At 44.7% G+C, this 22,593-nt stretch overlaps 1 long non-coding RNA gene across 1 annotated transcript in view; it reads left to right on the top strand.

Moving 5' to 3' along the window:
* Positions 1-22,593, top strand: part of LOC121110715 — a 136,877-nt gene that overhangs the window by 81,967 nt on the left and 32,317 nt on the right. The window contains exon 2 of the long non-coding RNA XR_005859793.2: positions 15,575-15,707. This is a non-coding gene — a long non-coding RNA (uncharacterized LOC121110715). The remainder of the gene's footprint in view (positions 1-15,574; positions 15,708-22,593) is intronic.

Raw genomic sequence — 22,593 nt, forward strand, 5'->3', positions numbered from 1 at the left:
ACCAACAACGTTAAGTAATGAACTTTGCTAATAGATTTTGATGAATTTCAAAGGCCAATTAAACCAAGAAGAGCACAAAGTAGCGTCGTATAAATATTTAATGTAAACTTATGGATTACACTGTTCTGGTGACTGCTGTCAGAGGCACTTTGAAACCACATGTGGCTCGTGATAGCAAGACAGAGCCAGTTGCAGCCAGAGATGAGTTCAGACTCCTCTAATAAACACCCCTCCTGGGATCACTTTCAAGTGCTAAAATTTTATGAGTAGCTAAAAAATGAGAGTTCTGCAGTCAACAATAAGCATCGTTGTATTTCCTCTCTGCCCTAATGAAAGTGATGGAATATACATTTTTAGTTGCAAAAACAAAGATAACGTGGTTTTGAGAGACAAACGACAAGCAAAGCAAAATGTTCTCATGGAAAGGGAGCCTTTGTAGCCAGCATTGGTCTCCAGATGCTCTCAGAGCAATGGGTTTGGAAGGAAGCTCAATGTACCAGCTGCTGTCAGTGACGTGTGTCTGGGCTGGAGCTGCTGCTACTGGGCTCCATGGTACACAAATGGATTGATCTCTGCGTGTGCCATGGGCGCTGGAGAGAACAACGTGTTCTGCCCTTGGGTTTGATGAGCTGGTGCTGCTGGCATGGCCATGAAACCCCTGCGGTAAGTGCCTACTGGGCTGTGCTCATCCTCCTTGATTCGCTGCCCCCCTCTTCTCATTTCAGCCATCAGCCATAGGGGTTGCTCTCAGGATGGGGTAATTTTGCTGGTTGTGCAAGGTGGGATCCATGCAGTGAGGTGATCCATGGGCAGGACTTTCTTTCCCTTGGATTAAGTTGAAGCTATCACACTGGTAGAAGTCAACAAAGCACAGGGAGAGAAGGGCATGAAGAAACCGTATGCCAATTAGAAGATGGTCTGAGTGACCCATTTGCTCAACTAAAATCAGTGGGAGAGGCAGTTTCTAGCACTCCCCACACAGCACAGTTTTCCATCCAGAAATGTAAGGCCACTGAAGCTGAGCCCCTTTTTCAAGCAGGGATGCTGAGGGCAGAGGTGCAGAAGAAGCTGTCAGCATGGCTCCTGCCTGCTGACTCCCATTGCATCCTCCCTCATCACACAGGGAACGTGGCCAGGAGCAGGTTTCCTGCATGGAAGTCAGGGCTGTGTCTGGTGTGGCTCCCTAATGGAATTTGGATTCATGCAGCCAGTAACGAGCACTTGAGGACAGCATCTCTGCATCTATTAGTCCTCCCTTGGTAAGAAAGAACTATAATTTGGTTCCCAGATCTCTCTCTTCATGATAGATTGAGGAGAACAAAACCAAACCAAATCCAACCTATATCACAAGTCTCTGTTGTCACAGGCAGCTTTTCCCAGGCTCACCTCAGCGTTTCATGAGTGGCAATGTCTTAGCATAGAATCACAGAATCATCAGAGTTGGAAGGGACCCTTAAAGGCCATCCAGTCCAGCTCCCCTGCAGTGAACAGGAACACCCACAGCTCTGCCAGGTTGCCCTAATATTAATATAATAATAAAATAATAAAAGGTAAAAATGGCAATTTGCAGGTAAAAAGACCCCTAAGCACTCGCAACAATGGCAACTTAGAATCTACATTTCCAGGAAGTTTCATAATGCTGGAGACATCTGTGTTTAGCACTGTACTGCCTTTTATTTTCAATCGTTTTTCTCATTTAAAAAATGTGTATATCTCATTATGTCTTCAGCTCTGAGCCAGCATTTAATTCCCTGATTGCATATGGTCGGTACATCATGTGCCATCACACCCACCAAGATAATGAAATGACAGTTCCCTTTGCAAAGTAGAAGACTAGAAATAACTTTCTGCTGAGTGATGCTATTAATTTTTTTTCCCTCTCTTCTCCCTTTCCCCCGTAGTAAAAATGAATTGCTGGGTGGCCAGGATTCAGATCACAGGAAGTATATTCTGACTTCTCAGTGACTTCTCACATACAGGCAGCACTGCAGCTTTGGTATTTATGGTATATTACACACGTTAGAGGTATTTTGAAAAGCAACAAGACATACCAGCCTTTTGTTTTACCTATTATTCACTGGCCTCTTAATCTTTCCTTTATGCCACAGAATATTTTTCTTATTTCCCTGGATGTTATAAAGCGATGGGCTTAAGAATACTGCTCACATCAGGAAGATGCTCCCACGTTTCCCTTTGCAGGTTGAGCCGAAGCCCGGTGAGCGGTAGGTGGCTCTGTCAGCTCTTCTTTGGGAAGGTTGATGAGCACACCTGCATTCTTCCCCTGCCTGTTTTTCCAACTTTATTTATGCTGTTCGTCTTGTTTTAATCCCCTCTCCCTCCCTCAGTATTTCTTCCAACTTTGAGAAGCTTCTCTCTGCCTAATTGAGAAAATTTCTTGTGGTTTGTGAAAGAGCTTAAAATAAACCTAAAAGCAGTGAGAAGCAGCAGTGGGGATTCTTGTCTGGCTAGACAACAGTGTAAGCAACGCTTCTGGTGCAGCAGCATCAGCTGTGAGGGATAGAAGAGCTCCCACAGCCCAGGGCAATCAGTGCCCATCTGCTGAGCACAAGTGGTGCACCCCTGGTTATGCCAGAATGCAACAGCTCCAGTTATGGAGGTTTGTGGATGGGCACATTCCCTTCACTTAGCACCAGGGAGGACCATTTAATGTAAGAATCAAGTTTTAAAACGTGGGGTCTCTAATCTCTTAATTAATTACCACGAGACGATACTTTAGGGAAGGAGCTGGTGCAGAACAGCTGCAGCGCTATCGCGATGTGCTGGGAGCCCCAGCAGGGCTCTGGGCTCAGGGTGGGGGCACAGAACATGCATCCCCACTTCTCCTGAGTTCCCCCACCTACAGATTGATTGATGCCTTTTGCCAAAACCCCAGTGACCTGTTTCACTGCCTTTATATCCCTGCTGAAGCCTAAGTGGTGAATGTTGCTCCTGAGGGTAATAAAGGCAAAGCTGTACATTTACCCCACAGGTATCCGTTACAATTCAATAATGTTTTTTCCCCTTATTGGTTTTTTTTCCCCCTTTCCTCATGAACTCTGCTGACATCCCTCTGAGTAACGCTTTCCTTCCACTGTCGTTTTATCAAGTCCCCTGTTGCTTCAGAGCAATTTCCTGCGAACCAATGGTGCTGATGGCCCTGGGTTTGCATGGAAGTTGTTATTGCTGTGCAGATTGGGCAGGGGTGGGACTCTGTTTTCCAACGGAAAGACCCTACTGCAAGCATGAACCACTTGGAAAAGACACTTGTCAACAAGCCCCAAAGTCATTGCAACCTTCATCTCATGCGATGTTGTTTATTCTGCTTGACTTCAGTGAACGGATCTCAGAAAGTAAAGACAACACCAGGAAATGGGTGGGTGTTTGTTCAAAGGGAAGTAAACCCAAATGTGCTTTTCAACAGCATTCACCTTTCAAGGTGCCAGCTCTTGTGAAGTTTCCTAGGCCGCCCACGCTCTTTGAAGCTGTGCTCCCACTCTTTGTGTCTCTGGAGTTGACAATATGCCTGGGAGCACAGCCCCTGATCTGCCAGCTCCCACCTATGTTACAGTCCACAGAGAGACATCCTTTTTCCTTTTCCTACTAGGTATTTTTTAAATACAAGGCAGACCCCTTAGCGGCAGCTTGGTTATTCATCAATATTATTAGATTCTCCCTTCCCTCTCCTGGAGCCAGGAATAGAAACCTATGAAATTAGTGTGGAGGATGCACTCTTAAAACAAAGCACCGTGTAAGGAGGATGTGGAAGAAAAAAAAAAAAGACAAAGTATAGCTGAAATAGAGCAAGATTTTATGCACCAGTGCAGGGGAAATATTGCATACAATACTCAGAGTATGAGCTGGCAGGGACCTGGCAGGGGAGAAGCGTGGGGCAGGCAGGCAAGCAAGATGCACCATGCCCTTGCCCTGCTCCTGGTCTCCCATATTAGGTCATCCATGCAGCTTCTGGCCAGAGCCAGCAAGGCATAAAGGCACTTTTAAGGAATACACTGGATTTTTTCCATGCTTTCGAAGCTGAGATGTACAGAAACCCAGAGAAAAGTGGTGTCTCCTTGAAATCTTGGAGAGGTATTTCTGCTGTGCTGCAGGGGCGCGGGCACCTTGCATTGGGACAGCAGGTAGCAGATGGGGTTGTGTTCCAGCTGTTGCACTACATGAATCGGGGAGAGGGGCAGCAGTGGGGATCCCTGCCCCAGCAGAACACCCAGTCAGGAGGCAGCCAGACCTTCCTGGTCACATTCAGGTGTGGCATCACATATTTTCAGTGTGTGACATGAGGAAACTAAGTCTAAAGTGAGGGACGTACCCGGAGTGCTGGGTGTTAAGCTGGTTGGAGGGAAAGGTGCTTGAGGCTCCATCTCACCCAGTTATGGCAGCAGGGAGCTTTCCAGTCAATGTTTGTGCTCCTTCTCTTTGGGAGATGCCTGTCAGCCTTGTCACAGCCTAACTCGAGCCTGGGGAACTTCTTGGTGGGCAGTGCTTCATCTCTAATTTAACAAGCAGAGGAATAGAAAAGGCAGCCTTCCCTCTGATGGTACCAGGAGAGCAGTCTTCATCCTGCTGCTGCAGCCGCTTCACTGCGGGGCCTGTTTATAACTCATGACATCATGGAAACACAGCTGCTGTTCTGTTTCTGCTGCAAATACGCAGCGTGCAGATGTAGCATTGCTACAAAAGTCCTGGGCTTCCCAGGAAGTTATTGTGCTGCCTTTCCATCACCTTTCAGGCAAGGGTTAATAAGGCCATGGCGTGGTGGATGACAAAACGTGGAGCTTTTCTCTTTGCAGTTTTCTTAGGCACAAGGTTCACCTGTGGTTCAGTGTTTCACTGAAATTAAGGCTGACAGCTTTTCCACATAAATTAAATTAATGAGATGTTTGAACTAGTGCTAAACTGTTTGTGCAGATCTTTGCTGCTTGATATCATCTTTGCACTCCCTTCCCATGGGCACCCTCTTGTTGCTCCCCTGGCCATACTGGGATTAAAGGAGCAGTTGGTTCCAGCACTGGCAGCACATAAATTCACTGCTTTATGCAAAACCATTCTTGTACAAGGGAAAAAGGTTTACTTTTTTTTTTTTTTTTCCAGGCAGTTTTCTACCCCTCTGACCAAGCAGGATGCTTTAGCTGCCAGTCCAAGGCGCTGCCTGACAGCAGTTCTGTCTCGTGATGCTCGTGCTTTATAGAGAGGTTTCTCTGCTTTGCCCGTTTTTGCAGGGTTCTCACTTCAGATCCACTTAACTCACCCTCTTCCAGCCCCACGCTGCTTACAGCCACCTCCCTGCAGTTCTCACCCCTGTTCTACAGGTGTTACTGCTTCCTATCCCTTTCATTTGGAATGAGATGGGTTTACAGAGGCTGCTGATTAAGCTGACGAGCTTGTTTAGGCCAAAATGGGTTGTGAAAGGCTCAAAGCAAAGGAAGAGGAATATATGTAGCTTGAAGTTGACTTTTTTCTTGGGTTAGAAGCACTGAGTGGGGTTTGCTTTTCTGTGGTGATCTGTAGATGCTGCCAGGAGCTTAGAGGCTGGATCCAATCTGGGAGTCAGCTTTGAGTGGTGACAAGACCCTCATACTGATGGGAATCTTGCCCAGCACTATATCTTTTCTTTGAGGGAGCAGATATACTACAGGGTGCCTGGGGCATGTAGCAGCTATGAGTGCTCATGTTTCCATCTTAAGGAAAGCAGTGCTGTGAGGAGAACGTCTAATCTGTGGAGCAAACAGACAATAGTAGTCTTGTAGAAAATGAACAGAAAAAGCAGCTTTGTGTAATTTGGTGAATCTGAGTGCTTCCTTTGCTGTATCTTTGCAGAGGAAGACTTGCTTTGTTATAGCATAGGTCCCACTGCAGGGCAAAGAGACAGTGAGCTGGGAGCTGTGGTTGCCTGGCTGGGGAGGGGAGGGAACATGTCTGCTCTTTGTTGCTTGAAAATTAATCTGCTAGCAGAGTTAATAGCAGTAGAGGAGTTGAGAAAGCAAAGTACCAACTGTTGTACTTCTGTATCTTAAGAGAGCTTTAGCTGTGGTCTGATACCTCAAGGAATCAGGTATCTCAGTGTTGTTTGCGGCCACAAAATCTGTGGTTTGTGGTCTGTTTTTTAAAACTTCAGATTTCCTCATTTTTGACTTCTTTCACCCCATTTGCATTGCAGCTCTGTTACAGTTCGAGATGGATGTAGGCATTGCTGTTGATAAGCACTTGCTTATCATCTCTTCTGCGATTTGGTCGCTGGTTGGAGCAGTGGAAATGCCACCCAAATGGTCAGCTTGCAAGGCTGGAGCGCAGGTAGAACGAGCATCACTTGTTTGCAGAAGCCCGCAAGTTAAGTAGGTTGCCAGACTGTTTTGGCAAAGGGGAAAAAGTCACGATCGTTGCTCAAACAAATGCGGTATCTCTTGGGCCATTGGTATTCTCACAAATATTCTACTGAACAGCAAATTACCAACAAGAATAAATGTCACCAGAGCAGAATAGCACTGTCCTTCTGGTGAATGGTTTTTGGCAGGATGGTTTGTTACCCAGGATTCCTCTGCTCCGAGGAGCTGAAATGGGATTGAATGTTGAGCTGTGTTTACGGGGTGGTCTCCTGGCTGCTAACATTTCTATCAGGTCAATGTATTCATGCAGAATCCAGATGCTGTTTTATAATCAGAGCTTTTGATATTCTTTGTGCAAAACTTTCTGCTTCTTTCTGAATCATCAAATGAATAGTCTAGCCATTAAGTTATTTTTAACATAGCATCCCTTTCCCTCTCTCTGCAACCACGGTCTCTTAATATATGTAAACACAGAGGTGTTTAAAGAGGCAAATTAAAGATCCATCTAGAGCAAAATACCTTTGATTTAGGGAGCATAAAGTGCAGAATATAAACATGAGCATATCATACAGCTATGGCCTGTTAACTTTGCAGCTCATAGGCCATTGGGGAGAGAAAGGAAGATGGGCGCTGCGATAGGGATGGTTTTGGTTGAATAACTCTTCGTATGAGTTGTTTCTGCATGGGATGTCCAGTTAGAATGGCACTGCAGAATTACTGCCCAGCTGCTGTTTAACTATTGCCATACAGATCCATCAGGCAGTTTTGAGTAACCTGAGCCTTTTGGGCTGATGCTGTGTTTCTTTAGGATTATCAGTGAGTTTTGTGTCCTTTCCTGTTTGCATTCTCATCCGAGTTTTACAGCAAACAGCAATGAGAAATGCCAGAGGGCAACTTTTCAATTCTTAGCAAAACAAAAATATGTGCCAGGATTCATGCATATATTCATGTGGACACCTGTGTTATTGAAACACATTTCCTTTGCTATTTGTGGTGTATTTACTTCAACCATTCTAAGATTCAAGTAATGCATAATACTAAAACTCTCCTGTGGTGCTTGGTAGGAAACACAGAACTTTTTATGCTTGGAAATGTTCCATTATATATTACTCACTCTTTCCTTCAAGCATAGAGCGTTTTTCTTGGCTGGAACCAATGCGAACCATGGAGGTTCTCAACCTTCTTTGCTCTGACCAGAGTGAACCTGTAAATTCCTAAGGTCAATACTTGTTTAAAAAACACATTTCAGGGCAGCCCCATTTACTTCCTGATACTGAATTTACTTGTCACCAAGACATCTGCATCTTTGGTTAGCTTTAACAAGCTGTAACAAGCTTTAATGGCCTGAACAATACTTGAGATGAAGAGCAGCAACAGACTTCGAATTTGGAGCAAGGGAAGAATACCAGGGAAGATGAATATCCTATATCAATATACATCTGTGCTATGGTATCACATTGCCACCCCATCCCACTGGCACAGGTCCCCGACATGAGGGATTTACTCTGATGCAGCACTGCTGTGAGGTGGTGCAGCCCTACCTCACCCCCTGCAGAGCTAATGAAATTAATCAAGAGTTCCACCTGTGGGAAGTCCGTGTGCTGGGTGCTTCCTGTAGACGTGATCTAAACCTCCTGCCTTGTTTGCTACCATCAGGCTGAAGCAATGGCACTCATTCTGTATCTTCCAGCCAAACCTGGATTCAGGGTCTCTTACCCATGAAAAATCATAAATCAAAATAGTGGGACGTGCCATGCTGATAATTGATTCTTCCAAGAATATTTTTTTCCCCAAAGCTTAAATTATTTCCAACAACAAGTTATGATGAAGACTAAGTGTATTTATGAAGCAAAATCATTAACAATGGATTAGACAGCGAAATCCAATTTTCTGTTCCATCAGTGATGCTAACGCAGACTGAGATTTCATTGATGTATTGGGCATCATTGTCATCCTCTTAACTGAGAGAAAAATTGTATTTGCTATTTTCCACTGGCTGCACTTGGTAGGCAGAACTGCATTTCATACAAAGGATCAAACCAGAATCCTAATGGAGAAAATATTTACAAGAAAATAAATATTTCACAGGCATTTCATACGCACTTTGTATTTCATTGTATTTAATGTATGATTGCAACTATTTTACACATGTGGATGTGGATTTTTCCTCTTAATTGATGAATTAAGGAGCTAAACGTAGAGAAATATGTTTCTATTGTGGATGTTGTTAGGGTTTTATAATAAGTGCATACAGGGTACAGGAAACTTTCTAAGAGCAGTGTGTGGAGTTATTTTTTTTTTTAATAAGAATAGAACTTGAAAAGAAAAGGTTAATTCACCTCTTTCAAAGTATTAAGTCCTAAACTGCAGGTGTTTGAAGTCCTGATCCGTGCTTTTACACCCATGTGGCTTCCATGCAGCTCACCACAATGGGCTTCACAGGTGGTAGAAGGGAAACAGCCATAACTGTGGGTAGCCAGGGTTACTTCAGTGGGCTGAGCTCCATTAAGATGAGTAGAGATCAGGACTAATCTAACCTTAGTATTATCTGCAGGAGTTACTACCTTGTTGCTCTTCTCATGGCCAGTTGGGAATGTGTTAAGCAGCAGAGGCTTGGTAGTAAAACTCATAAGGGAAAACAGAAGATTAATTCTGCTCCTGGCTTTCTTCAACCCCAGTCTTCAAGTTTTAGCGTTGTAAGTAGCCTTTGTTAGACTAAACTGTACAAGGGATGTCCCTGTGACATGTGTGATGGGCACTGAGAAGAGATGCTGGCTGAGTGCATAGTAAAGCTGTATCTTTATCCTACTTCACAGAGAATAAATCCAAGCTAGCATATGCTGGATCTTGTGAGGGACCTTTGGTTCTTCAGTGTTGTGTGCTGTCATCGTAAGGTCACTGGCTTACAGAATCATTAAGGTTGGAAGAGACCGCTAAGATCATCTATTTCAGCAGTGAACCCATTGCCACCTCAATGTGATACTCTGGGACCTTATGTAGGTCTGTGAACAGTGGGCTTATTCTCACATATTGGTCATTATTTTTTCCCCCCTTTCTAAATCACTCCCTGCCAGAATAATATGTCTGGATATCAGACCACTGAGTTTTGGTGAAATGAAATACCAGATATTCATCTCAATGTTATAGCAAGGCTGTGATTGATAGAAAGGGTTGGGAACGAAATTTAGGGGAAAGCAATTAAAAAAGAAAACAAACAGAAGTATTATTTTAAAAATATACACGAAAACTTTAACTTCAAAAGCAAAACAGACATGACTTTGCTGTAGGCTTCTAATGAAATTTGTTTCTTCTACCATCAAAAAAAAAAAAAAAACCAACAAAACTCTCAAACTAATCAACTTCTGATTCAGCTCCAGGTGGCCGAAAGGTAATTCAAGCAGAAGATAAGAAAGCCTGGTTGTGTTTGGACTTGTCTTAATGCAACCATGGTATTTTCTCACTGCTGTAGATTGTAGAGGATTTAATCTTCAGGAATGGGCTGCCCTCGTTGGAGGGTTGGGGGAGGTGTTTGGCAGGAAGACTTGCTAGAGGAGGTCTGTCACGGTGCTTAGTGCCCCTGCCCATTAACAGAATTATTAAATACAAAACCGAGCTCTAACCTGGGGTAAGCAGCCAACAGGGGCTTTACTCCTTGCCTTCCCTCATTGTGCAATGCAGCCACTGTGTAATGCCAGAAAGCTCCCCTGTTTCCTGAAGGATTAGCAGCCCCAGAATAGCACACTGGTTTTCTTTTACAGAAAGCCAGGACCTACCTGGGACCTGACGCTGCAGACTCGGTTTTATATTACCCTTTGAAAATAGATGAAGTTTCTGTGGGGTCGGGTCACCGTGGTGCTGAAGGGCACAAATGTAGTGCCGCCCTCACCATAAATATCAGCATGGCAAAGATATTGTACCTCCTTGACTAACAGCATGGGGCTGGTTATCATCTTCAGCTGTTGAGTCATTGTGTAAATAACACGAGGTCACCATCTGCATCTCCAGCACGTTGCCACAGGGGCTGTAGTGATAAAGAAAACCATCCATCGAGTACCCCAGCCTGCTCCTCATGAAGCTTTTCTGACCAGCATTCCTCCTGGGAAGATGAAGCCCTCACATGGGCATGGGGTGCAGGACCTGTGAGCTAGGTTTGGGCTGCAGGTGCTCCCAGGGAACTTGGAGGCCCTAGGAGAAAACAAGCGACATTGCAGAGTCCATCCTGTGACTGGAAAAGAAGTTCATTTCTTGCTGTTGAGGAATTCAAGTCAGAATTTGCCATATGCAGCATTTCCCCAGGGGATATGGCTGGCAGATGTGTTGGCGAGCTCCTACAGCCCACATCGGGCAAAACAAATGTTCACAAAACCAGTAATAACCATTCAGAACCGTTCAGTTCTGCCTTCAAAACCAGAGAGGCTCTGGGATGCATCTAAGATGGATTTTCTGCTTTGTAGATTTCCTGTGTGAATTCATGTCTCCCTGCCACGTAGTACTGCTGTAAGAAACGGACCATCCTCAAATGAGAGCAGCATAAGGAGGGGAACACTTAAATGTGTGCCCTGCTGGGGAGGGAGAATGGGGGTTGAATTGGAAGTGGCCATAGAATAGGAGAGTGCAGAGTAGGACCTATCTGATTGCTTTTGTGTGAGTCACCCAGAGAATATCAGGAGGTCACAGATTGGGAGAATTCTTCTTAATGCTGAAACTGTTCTCTTAATGTCACGGTTGTGTATTGCATGTCAGCATCAAATACAATGGAGAAAAATGATTCTGTTTAGAAAAATCATCAAAAGCTGTCTTCAAAGAATAATGTGTCAGGCCCATGTAAGCACTCTGACGTTTTTGATGTTGCCTTCATACTTATTAGTATTTAATGACTCGATGAGTGGCTTTTTGCCCATCAAAAGTAGCAGAGATTTCTAACTTCATAAGCACCTTGCTTATCAGCAGTGTCTGCTTTTGTTAGTCTTCCCTATTGCATTACATTTCGTGTGCTCTTAAGCCTTGTATTAAACAAAGTATGGCTTTTACTTTTTTTTCTGGGCAAAAGCTGCTCCTTTACAAATTCTGCAGGGTTTGTCCATTTCCAAATCAAATGGATGCGTTAAATTGGATTGGGACAACGAAGACCCAAGGGATGGCAGAAGATGGCATATTCTGAAGCGTGGCCCTCATCTGGCTCAGCCGCGGTGGCTCAGTGTAACAAATCAGCTCTGTTTACCGAAGTGCTCCCGGTGTTTGCCATGTGCATCCCTAAATGTCATGGTTGAGAGGCAGGCGAAATTCCCGCAGGTACGCCGGTCTCAGCCGATGGCTGTTGTTAGGGAAGGGAGCAGATCTAATCTGGGCAGATACTTCTTTTTAAAGCAGGAGACTCTTCAAAAATAGGTCTTTGATGTGATACGGTAACTAGAAATGAAGGGCACGCATTCCTGTTAGCAGAAATCCTGTCTGTTTGTGCTTTCTTGCATCTGTGTTGGAGGAAGAAGCCTTTTCTAAAGTGCTGCCATTAAGCTTATCTGTTGTATGGGGCTCGCATGTAATAGCTAGATGAAGCAAGTTACTGTTTTCCAGGGAATAGCATATGCAGTGTCCGTTTTCTTTTAATTATTAGATTTTTTTTAAATGAAGTCATATATCTCCATTGCTCTGAAAGCAGCACATCTCCAGAGAGCATCATCCACTTCCATCCCCTTCCACCATCACGTAGTGCATGCAGGTATCACTCGATGGAAGCTTCTGCTGTGGGGTACAATTAATACCATTCAAAGCAAACTATGTGCTTGAGATAAACTACCTTCTGCAAGTGTGCTGCCTCAGAGGAGTCTATAGCTTGTGTTTAAGAGGATTGACAAGGTGTTTGGGCTTCTGTGAAAGAGGGAGAGATTTAAAAGTTGTGAAGAAGCTACAAGTTCTCGTCTTCCTTGGTGGTCTGCGGTTCTCTAATCCAAATACTTGCTTACATTTAATTAGAGACGGGCCCTGTAGTGACTCAGTGGGCTGTGTGCATGCTGAATGCACAGCTGAGACGAATTCATTTGCCACGTGTAACACAAACACGGCTGAGCACCTCGCTCTGAAACGCCGCAGAGATCAGGTTGGAAGTGATTGTCAGTTTAACACCCGCTTTGGAAATACACGCCTGTTGTAAAATCATGCTTGTCAATGAAACCAAGCTGGAATTAAGCATGTGAATTGCTGGAGTAAATATGCAAGTAAAATGCAATGGAACTAACTGATGGAGCCCTGGTGATGCGGTATTTGTATCTTGTGGTTTCCATAGATACATGTGACAGCGTTTTGCAAACACTCTACGCCACCTGAAACGTTTCTGCTACTTCAGAAATAATAATTACACTTACGTGCCTTCTGTGGAAAACATTCCCTAAATGTTTTTTAAATGATGATAACTGAACGGGCTTTCAAAGGTCACTACAGCTTCCTCAGCTCTAATCTCAACTTATTTCCCCTAAACTTGATGTGGAAGGAAAAAAGAGACAGAGAAAGCCCTCAGCCCAACGTCTGTGTGTAATTTTATGACGGGCTTCAGGGAGAATGATTCAGCTTGGGGCAAGAGGCTTGGATGGACACATGGGGTGTATGTGTCAAGGCTGGTTGTTCTCAGAGGTTGTATAGGTCTGATGGGGAGCGGCTGAGGGAACTGGGATGGTTCAGTCTGGAGAAGAGGAGGCTCAGGTTGGATATTAGGAAAAACTTCTCAGAAAGAGCAGTGAGGCACTGGCACAGCTGCCCAGGGATGTGGTGGAGTCACTGATCCTGGAGGTGTTTGAGAAACATGGAGATGTGGCCCTGAGTGATGTGGTGAGGGTGGGTTGGGGTTGGACTGGGTGATCTTAGTGGTGTTTTCCAACTTCAGTAATTGTGTGATTCTACCCACGGTGGGAAGGGAGCGGGGGGTCCGTTGGGAAGATGCAGCTTTGAAAGAAGATAAGAGGAAGGGGCAGAAGGAAGGTTCAGGGCAGCAATGGGGTGAGCGATCACTTCTGCATCATGCAGTGACTGAATTTGGCTGGTAGGTGGGGAGGACAATCATCCCTTTCAGCACATGAAGGTATCCTTAGCAGTAAGAAGTTACAAGAAAAGGAACCTTGGACCTAAGGCAGCACTTTGCTGATGGGAAATTGTCTTTCTCTAGAAATGCAATTTCCAAATGAGGCCAATGGTTTGAAAGGTCTGGCCCCAGTGCTGGGATCAAACCATGGTGGAGCTCTGCACGCACCATGTTGTGCTGGGGCAAAGGCTGGATCTCTGGAGCCTCAGCCCCACAGAGCACAGTGAGTTCTGGCCACAGCTCAGATCCGGTGCTGACTGTGGAGGCTGAGCTCTGACAAAAATCTGGCTCATCTTATGGAAGAATAATTGAAGCAGTCAGAATTATTATTCTCCTTGCTCAGTTCTCCTTCATATCAAAAATGCATTTCCCCCCTCTATGCTCTAATTAAAAACTAAAGGAGGAGGAGGAAACTAATAATGCCAATTACACATTTGGCTTACGAAAAAGAAAAGAAAAGCACACTCTAATGCGTTCGTGGACAATAAGTAGGAAATGATTCACGCTTAATAAACCTCTTTGCTGCTAATCTCCCTTAACCTAGGGGTTCTGTTACTTATATTGAAAAGTCTCCTCGCTTTCTGTCAGGTTATTGCAAAGAGCAAATTTTCATTATTACTTTTTGCAAGGGGCTATGGCACCTGCAAAAGCCTCCGGGGAACTGTGCAGCTCTCACAGAGCATGCAGCCCAATCACTGTCACGGTGGAAGTGTTTTATCATTGTGGTGTTCCTTCCTCTCCATCACCAAAGTGTTGGGAGAAGCAGAAGAGGATATCCCAGGCCATGTGCTGATGTTGAAGAAGGCTTTCCAGTAGGCAACCCTACTGTGCTCTGTCCAAAGCATGGCTATGGGCAGGTGTGGAAGGGTTGCTGGGGTGAGCTGCTCATAAAGGCAGTTGGAATTCGCCACTGGAAGGGTTTCCAGGTGGGTTCCCACCACCCAGAGAGCTGAGGATGAGCCTAGGCTGGAGAATTTAGGAAAGGAGCCCCAAGCTAACTACCTCACTGGAACACTCAGGGCAGAGGGGATGAATGTGATTAGCACACTGTGTTAAAAACATATTTTTCTTGTGTGATGCACAGACTTTCACAGCTCTCTCATCCCATGGAGGAATGCCCAGAAGCTGATGTTATGCTGTTATTGAGGAGTGGGGGGGGCTGCAGAACGGATACTGCTGACAGTTCCTCATGTTAAATGATTTTCTTCCCAGCAGTGTCATTCTCTGACCTCTGCCTTGTCCCTGGGTTTCACGTATTCAAAAATTTCTTGATTTTGGTCTGTGACATTAAATTCCTCCATGGTTATTCTGAAGGAGCCATGGCAGCAGAGGCTGAGTGACTCATCCTGTCTGTAAGGGACACTCTGGGAGGATGTAGATTCAAAGCCATCAGTGTTACCGAGAGCTGAAGATGATAACTGAGCCTCTGCTGCATGCATACGGCCAGGTCAAGGTGAGCCAAAGTGCATTGGTGGGTGGGGGCTGAGCAGAAGCAGCAGCACCAGAGCAGAGGCATAAGGAGAAGAAAAAAAGATAGTTTTGTAGAAGACCTTGTGTCAGACCTAAGACCCAGTGTCAGATCCTGGCCCTGTTGAAGCCAGGTTGTCAGAGAAAGGCAGCAGCTTCAGTCGAGACCTCTCCAACCCATGGAGTTCACAGGGGAGTCCAATCTTGAGTTGGTGTCAAATCCTTCAAAGGCAACTTTCCCACTGATTTAATGTGCTGGTTTTGTTTTATCTCATTATTTCTGTGAACCCAACCGCGCGTCTGAAGTCCTTTAATTTTCTTCCTGGGAGAATGATATTCCAAATTCAGAGGTGGATAAAAACTAAAGCAGGAACTTCATCTAACTGGATTATAAGTCCTTTATATCAGACGTTCTCTGTACAGCTGCATGTTGTTCCCCGTTAATGCAATCAATACAGTGCTCTCTTGCAGCGTTGTTACAGGCAGCTTACCCTTCTCAGGTTCTTGCCAGAGAATTTTGTAGTAGTTTGCATAAATTTGCTCATTTCTCACTGTGTTTATTTGAAAATGCTTTTAATTAACTCCAAATCGGATTTCTAAGTCCAACCATTTCTCCCTTCTGTGATTTGCAATGGAAATTTCACCTGGAAAATCAAAGCTTACAGAGGTCACTTTCACTTTCATCTTTTCCTTTCAGGTACTAATACATCAAAAATCTATCTTTGGAAGCATGCTCCCCTGCTCAAACATTTAAAACACCAGGATTTCATCACGGGGCAGACTAAGTGCAAGAATTCTTCCCGGGTGTTGAAGTTCTGCAACCACCACCAGTAAGTGAAATGATGCAAGAAACCCCACTCAAGGGAGATGCTTGTTATGGTAAAGAACAAAAAAGCTCACAGAGAGGCAGTCCCCTGGCAGAATGTGATCTCTAAATGGTTTTCCCTCCCTCCCATTTAAAATGCAAGAAGCAAGCAGACGCAGGGAGGCACTCGCTTTAGGTTCAAAGAGCCGTTGGCGTAAAGGATCAATAGATCCAGTGCTGTATTTAACGTTGTACAAAATGCTGGGCCAGGCAATTATTTTTGATTCATCAGTGTGCTAAGTGAAGCATTCAAGTGTGACGGAAAATTCTCATATTTTCTTTTTTTTTTTTTTTCTGATGTAACTGAAATATTTTGTCTTTAGAGGTGGTTATGTTAAAGATGAATCTGCTGTTCCCAACAGGCATTGCCAATGCTTTGCTAATTGAGTTTTGGTTTGTAAGGTTTTTTTCAGCATTCATTCCATCTCTTATCCGCAGGCAGATGATGCTGGAGGGACACTTCCAGCAGCACCAGTGTCCCCCAGGGCACCTGGCTGCAGCGTTACACAGCAGATGTGCTCACTGACCTTGCAAGGGAAACCCTGGAGTTGGATCCATCTGACTCAAATCATCTAAAAGTCAGAAATCCAACCACTGGGCAACGCATTGGAAAACCAACAGATTACAAATGCTTCGCCACTTTGCTTTGAAACACTTCAGTAGTGCTGTATTCAGTAACACCAGCAGCCAGGTGTCATAATGTCTAAAGTAAAAACTGCAAGGAAAGCTCATGCACTTCTTTTTACATAGCTAGTAGCTGCAGGTGCTTGTGACATCCTTTCTCAGCCCACAGGAGAGCTGAGATGCCATGAATTTATGCCTTGAGCCTGCAGGGGATGCAGTCATTTCTCGTGGAAATGACTTGCAAGTACTGTTTCTTCCAGATGAGATGAACTGAGGTTTTGATCATGAGACTAATGCTGTCCTGGGCGCAGAGGGACTTTGCAAACAAAATGATGACTTCTGCAGATCTTTTCAGCTGCAGAACAGTGAGCTGAAGGCAAAAAATTAAATGCCATGGAAGCTGCTGACAGTATCATGCGAGCGTTATGTGACGTGCTGGGTAGGTTATGAAGAGCCAAAGGACTTCCACCTTTCACCTAGGATCTCTGTGGGCTTGGATATCTAGAGAAATAGGAACTTGGGTGCAGAAAAGGTTTTAGAAATGAAAATAGTATTCTAAGAGGGCACCTAATCTTGTGCCTGGGGGAGGACACAAACAACCCCCTAAAGGCCAAAAACATACCTGCTTTTATAAAAACCTGCTGCTTCTGAGAACAGCCTGGTGCTGTTTGGAGCTCTGTGCCTGTTGCAGAACACGTTGGTTTTATAATGCTGTAAGTCTTCCCTTGAATGCTACAGAGCAATTGCCTCAATCTGGAGGCAGAGGAAACTGATTATCCCAATTCTGGAAGATGTAGCTCCTTGCACAAAGTTGCAGCTTTTCATTATTCAGTATGATTTGAGCACACTGTGAAAAACACTGCAGCTCTTCAATTCCCTGTGCTGTAATGGATTAGCGACGTGGGTTTGTCCTTGCAGTCCTGGGCTGTGAAAATGTGAATGTAACCCCAGGTGTTTCCTACTGCTATTATCCCCAGCTGAAACTGTAGGCGCCCTTGCTCAAAGACACACAGAGATGTTTGTTTCAATAATATGTGTATATACAATGTCCACCTATCAAAATCCTTCCCTGCCTTTCAATTCCACACTAAATCCTCTTGGATCTATTCCATGCACAATACAGAACTTCCTCGAGCAACAGACATGCTTATAAGGAGGTAGATTGCCCAACAATGTCGTTATTTGCCTTTCTTCCTCCCTTCTCTCTCTCCATTTAGAGATCAGCTCTTTCCTTCCCTCTGGGAAGGTGTGTGATGCTGGTTACAAGGCAGCCATCTGCTAATGCTTCCTGCATTGTGATATTACTCTTTCAGTTACTGCATTTCTGGCAATTTGCTCTTTGTGTGGCTGGTATTATTTTATAGGAAAGTCAAGTCTTTATTTGAGAAATGGTTGAGTTTAGGCCCCCGTAACTCCAGTCTGACACCTGAACCTTTTAGCATAGAAACATCCCTTTTTTGGCCCCAGAGCTTGCTGTGGATACCTGCTGCAATATTCCTCTAGTTCAGCACGTTAGCAGCATAATCTATAAAGTGATCAGCAAATGTAAGGCAATAAAAATGCCTTAGTGGCAGTGACCAGCTCTACTCATTCACTTGTTACTTTTTTAATCACCCACTTGCCAGGGATAACTTTCAACACGCTGTGCACCTACAATAATGCTTCCAGGTGCATTGTAGTGGTTTATCATGGAAAAGCTGCAAGTTCCTTTGTTGTTATAGCTCTGCAAATCTCTGCTGAAGTCTGCCTGAGCTCAGGAAAACGACCTGGTGGGGAATCATCAGCCTCAGCTAGAGCTTTGGGTCTGGGCAATCCTCTGATGGCCAAAGGCCAGCCTGGGGGCCAGTTCCTTCCTGACGCAGCTTCATGGGTTTCAGTTGCCCCCAGGCTTCTGGGTGGGACCAGGGTAGGAAAGCTGAGTTGTTTGCTGGTTTCTTTTCTTAATCTCAGGTCAGCTTAATTTTTTTTTTTTTTTTTTAATATTCAGCATAGAGAATTAAGAAGCACAGCTGGCCTTGCTTCTGCATCTTCCTGCATTCCCATGGCCATTTGTCATGCTGTGCATCCAGTGGCTTACAACAGCTGGTTATTTCCTGTGTTATCTTTTGCTGACAGTAATAATTTTTGCCTTTGGTGGTGGTCTGGGAAATTGGCATTCGTAATGATTTTGGGTGGCCAATTCCTTTCCCTCCTGGATCAGACCACCCCTGGTACTCTGCAAGCTTCACTCCTCTCCCTCTGTGACAGTCTAGTCCCACTGCACTTCACTGACACAAATTACTCAGTCAATTTGTGTTTGGACTCCTTTTTACATCTACCTTGTGCATTCTGCACGAGCCGTTTGTGGTTTTGTATGCACTCTTTCCATTGTGGAAGGCTTTCTGCTCCTGCCAATTAGGGGGTGTGGGGAAAGATGACGGTGATACCTGGGATTCATCACCCAACTGTGTTGAAGATAGAGCTCTCTTCAGGGCACAAACAGATTATGAAATCATATCTTCCTAAAATGGAGGCAGCTAGGGAGATTCCCCAAGGTTTCCCATCTCCAAAATTATTTCTGATTCTTCATAGCCTAGTTGCTTTGGATTTCATTATGGCAGTACCACTACGTGTTCTTCAGTCATCATGTTATGATTCATGTGTTCTCAGGGCTCCTTCAGACCATTATCTAGAACTAGTTTCCCATTAGCCTGGGGATATATTAAGCTTTGTTGAAGTTCTTACTCTGCTTTCTCCTGTGCAGCGTGGGAGGAGATGCGTTGTACAGCTGTCCTGCCCCAGATTAGTGTTCATGCCCATCCACTCAAAGACTTCTATTTCTCTGCAAGTGATTTTAGCACGTCACTTATTTACTGTGTTAACAAGCAGCACGTTGGGTGTCTGTGCTTGTTGGGTAAATTCTTTATAGTGTTCAACCTAAATACATGAAAAAAAGAAGGAAAAAAAAAGCAGCTCAAGAGCAGCTATAATGGTGCACAGAGAGGCAGGCAGAAGTTCTGCAGTAATTTCTAATAACAGATGAGGTCTTGTTGTGTTTGTGCTCAGACTCTGCCCTGCGCTGCTCCTCCCAACTACCTGGGCAATGCCAGCAGCTCCTAGCAGGCAGGGGCTAACTGCTGGGAAGTGAGCTTACCTCCGCATGACAACAAAACTGAGGCTGATTTGTCAGAAGGGCATTAAAGCTGTTCGAGTTGTCGCTTTTCAGAAGGAAATGTGCTCCCAGGAGAAGTTTACGTCAAGGCTTGGGTCATTGCCAATCCTTGGACAAACACCTCCTGAACCACCTGGGGTAGGCATGAATTTCCTGGAGGTAAAGGAAACTCATAAGCAGCCCTTTTGGTGCACGTCCAGTGTCTCCAGCACTGAAAGGAAAAGCAGCACTGCCAAGAGCTCTGGGTCTGATCCAGCAAAGGTGCTGCTACGTGGACAGCTTGCAGGCTGCATGCAGCCACCTTGTGAGTGCAAACTCAGCTGTTTTGCAGCCTGCAGACAGTGCACCTGCCTGCTCTGACTCACACCTGATTTTGGAGCAGCTCCTTCTGCCCTGGGCTGTCCTTCCTGAGCACCTGGTACTGCGGGAGGAAAGCTGGCTGAGGGTTACTGGGGTGACACAAAGCAGGGAAATAGGCTGGCCAGAAAAAGAACAGCCTCTCCTGGTTTTGAAATGAGCTCTGCCCTGACAGTTTGCTCTGCCTGCATTTTTTTTTTTTTAAATGAGAGATTCAATGATGTGCTGGAAAATATGTCCTAACAGGAGGACAATGGAAGGGAGAGCACATATTGATAAGAATGATATTGACAGTGATTTTTCTTTAGACCTTAACTCTAAGGAACGCTGCACATCTGAATACAGGCCAGGTCAGAGGCTGTGATGCCTGGTGCCTCCGACTTCCCAGTTTGCCACATGACTTCAAAGCTCTCCGACACGCCAGGTCAGATGTTTGGCAGGTTATAGAAGAAAAAAGAGTAACTGTCAAGTTTTAAAACACAGTACTCAGTAACTCTGGTAGGAATCCCATCTTCATACATGGGAAGCATTGTAGATGCTTCCCACTTCTATCACGTGGAGACGAAACGTGCTGTGCCATCCAGGTTGGGGTCATCAGACATCGCTTATTTTTGCCCACTAGAGTGGATGGCAGCTCTGCCATTGTCTTCAATAGCTGCAAATACAAGCCAGTACTCCGTGCTTTTTAAGAATGCCATTCCTAATAAGAGCAAACAATTCGGAGATGCTGCTTAGGCTATGAAATGCCCTTGAGCTTTGGAGCAGCTGTGCTGGTCAGGGATACCCATTTGCTTAGGCTTACTGTGAGACACGAGGATTTCTGTGAAAGGCATTTCAAGCTATTTAAAGCATTTTGAGGCTTTAAATAGGCTCCTTCTGAGACTGAAAGACAAGTGAAGAAGCTAGATAACAAAATAGCAAAATGGAATATAAAGTTTTCCATTGTGGACTAAAACAAAAAAATGATAGTGGGATCTTTATAAGAGGGATATGGAGTGAAATTTTAAGGTAACACAATTTCTGAACATCTGAGGCTGAAGAAGGAGGCTGCAGTACCTCGTTTTGTTTTGTTTTGTTTTTACATCCATGGCAGGTGCTCCCCAGCTCTGCAAGGTGCAGAGCACTCTGGTTTCCTGAGCAAGGCCTCAGCACATATCACAGGGCATCCGATCAATCCAAAAGGTTTCATGCTCTGTCACTTTTTTTGGATCAGACTGAAGCACTCAGCAGCTTGCCAGACTAAGCGTGTTTCCATTGAGAGAGAAATGCTTGGAGCACCATGGGGCAGATCATTAAATGACTTCTTTTTTTCCTCTTTTTTTCTCTTTTTTTTTTACCTGGAAAGTAAAACAGAGCATCCCCCTGTATCAACCCCCTGCTTTCCTAGCGGGGAGTGAATTCCCTCCAGTGTAACTTCATAATTTATGGCCTCAAGTTGTGCCAGGGGAAGCTCAGGTTGGATATTAGGAAAACTTTCTCTAAAGAGAGGTCAGGCACTGGCACAGGCTGCCCAGTGAGATGGTGGAGTCACTGTCCCTGGAGGTGTTCAGTAAAGGAGGATGTGTGGCACTGAGGGAAGTGGTTAATGGACAGTGTTGGTGGTAGGTGGATGGTTGGACTGGATGATCTCAGTGGTCTTTTCCAACCTTTACGATTCTATGATTCAATGTAGTGTTGGATCTTGTATCACAAACCCACATCCAGTACCTGGAGGGGAAAATGAAGACCCTGATAGGAGGTAACTACAATGGAGACAGGGCAGCTATCTGGGAGACGTGGGCATTACAAGGCATGGACATGGACCCTGTAGGAATAGAGGGTGCCCTCAGCTCCATTATGGATGAGTCGAGTCCTCCCCTATGCCTTGGGACCTTTGCATTGGTTGCACAGAGCAGCATCAAGCAAGAAACAGAGCTCAGAGATATCACCTGCTGCTGTGCAAATCCGGGGGTGACTCAGCATTGCCAGGGCTTGCTCAGCAGTGACGGATTGCTCTGTTTCTAATACATTATTTTGTTGTATTATTTTATATCTTCTAATTACCTTCTCTTCAGTTTTGATCCTGTGCTCTTGTAGTAGCAAGGTTTATCCCCAGCTTCTCAACAGAGGCAGAAAAGAACATGTTTGGAGTCTCAGGTGTTCTGCGGTCCAGCAGCCACGTCTGCAGGGCTTGTTTTCTGGCTGTCAGTTGGGTTGGGACTCTGGATGATGTTTTTTAAGGGCTGTGATTTTGCAGCATGTCAGGATCTCGTGTCCAGCTTTCTTCTCAGCAAGCCACTTGTGGACAGTTGACTGAGTCTTAAGTTTTATGCTTGAAAAAAATACATTGTTTTTCAGTTGTGAGAGTCTGTTGCCAACTCTCAAGTCATTCCTCTGTCTTGTTTACTGCTTAGACTTGAAAAGCATAACAATTTTTGAAGGCTTTGCTTTTAAACTCTGCTCTTGTTTTTCCTCTGTGACTGCTTTGACAGACTTCTCTGATGTATATTTTAGTATAGGTTGACGCAAAGCTAATGAGAAGGCAACTGTTTATTTACAGAAATATGGGTCCTATTTGTAAAATTATTTCCTGTTGAGGAAAAAACATTGCTTTCCCATTTCCTTACATGAATTTTGTTTTTTACATCTGCGTTTCTTTACAGTTCCCTCTTTACACTGTATATTACTACAGGCTTACAGCAGCCAGTAAGCCGTAACCCTTCAATTATAGAGGCTGCTA

Source organism: Gallus gallus, chromosome 4 (genome assembly GCF_016699485.2).
Source record: "Gallus gallus isolate bGalGal1 chromosome 4, bGalGal1.mat.broiler.GRCg7b, whole genome shotgun sequence".
NCBI classification, from domain to species: Eukaryota; Metazoa; Chordata; class Aves; order Galliformes; family Phasianidae; genus Gallus; species Gallus gallus.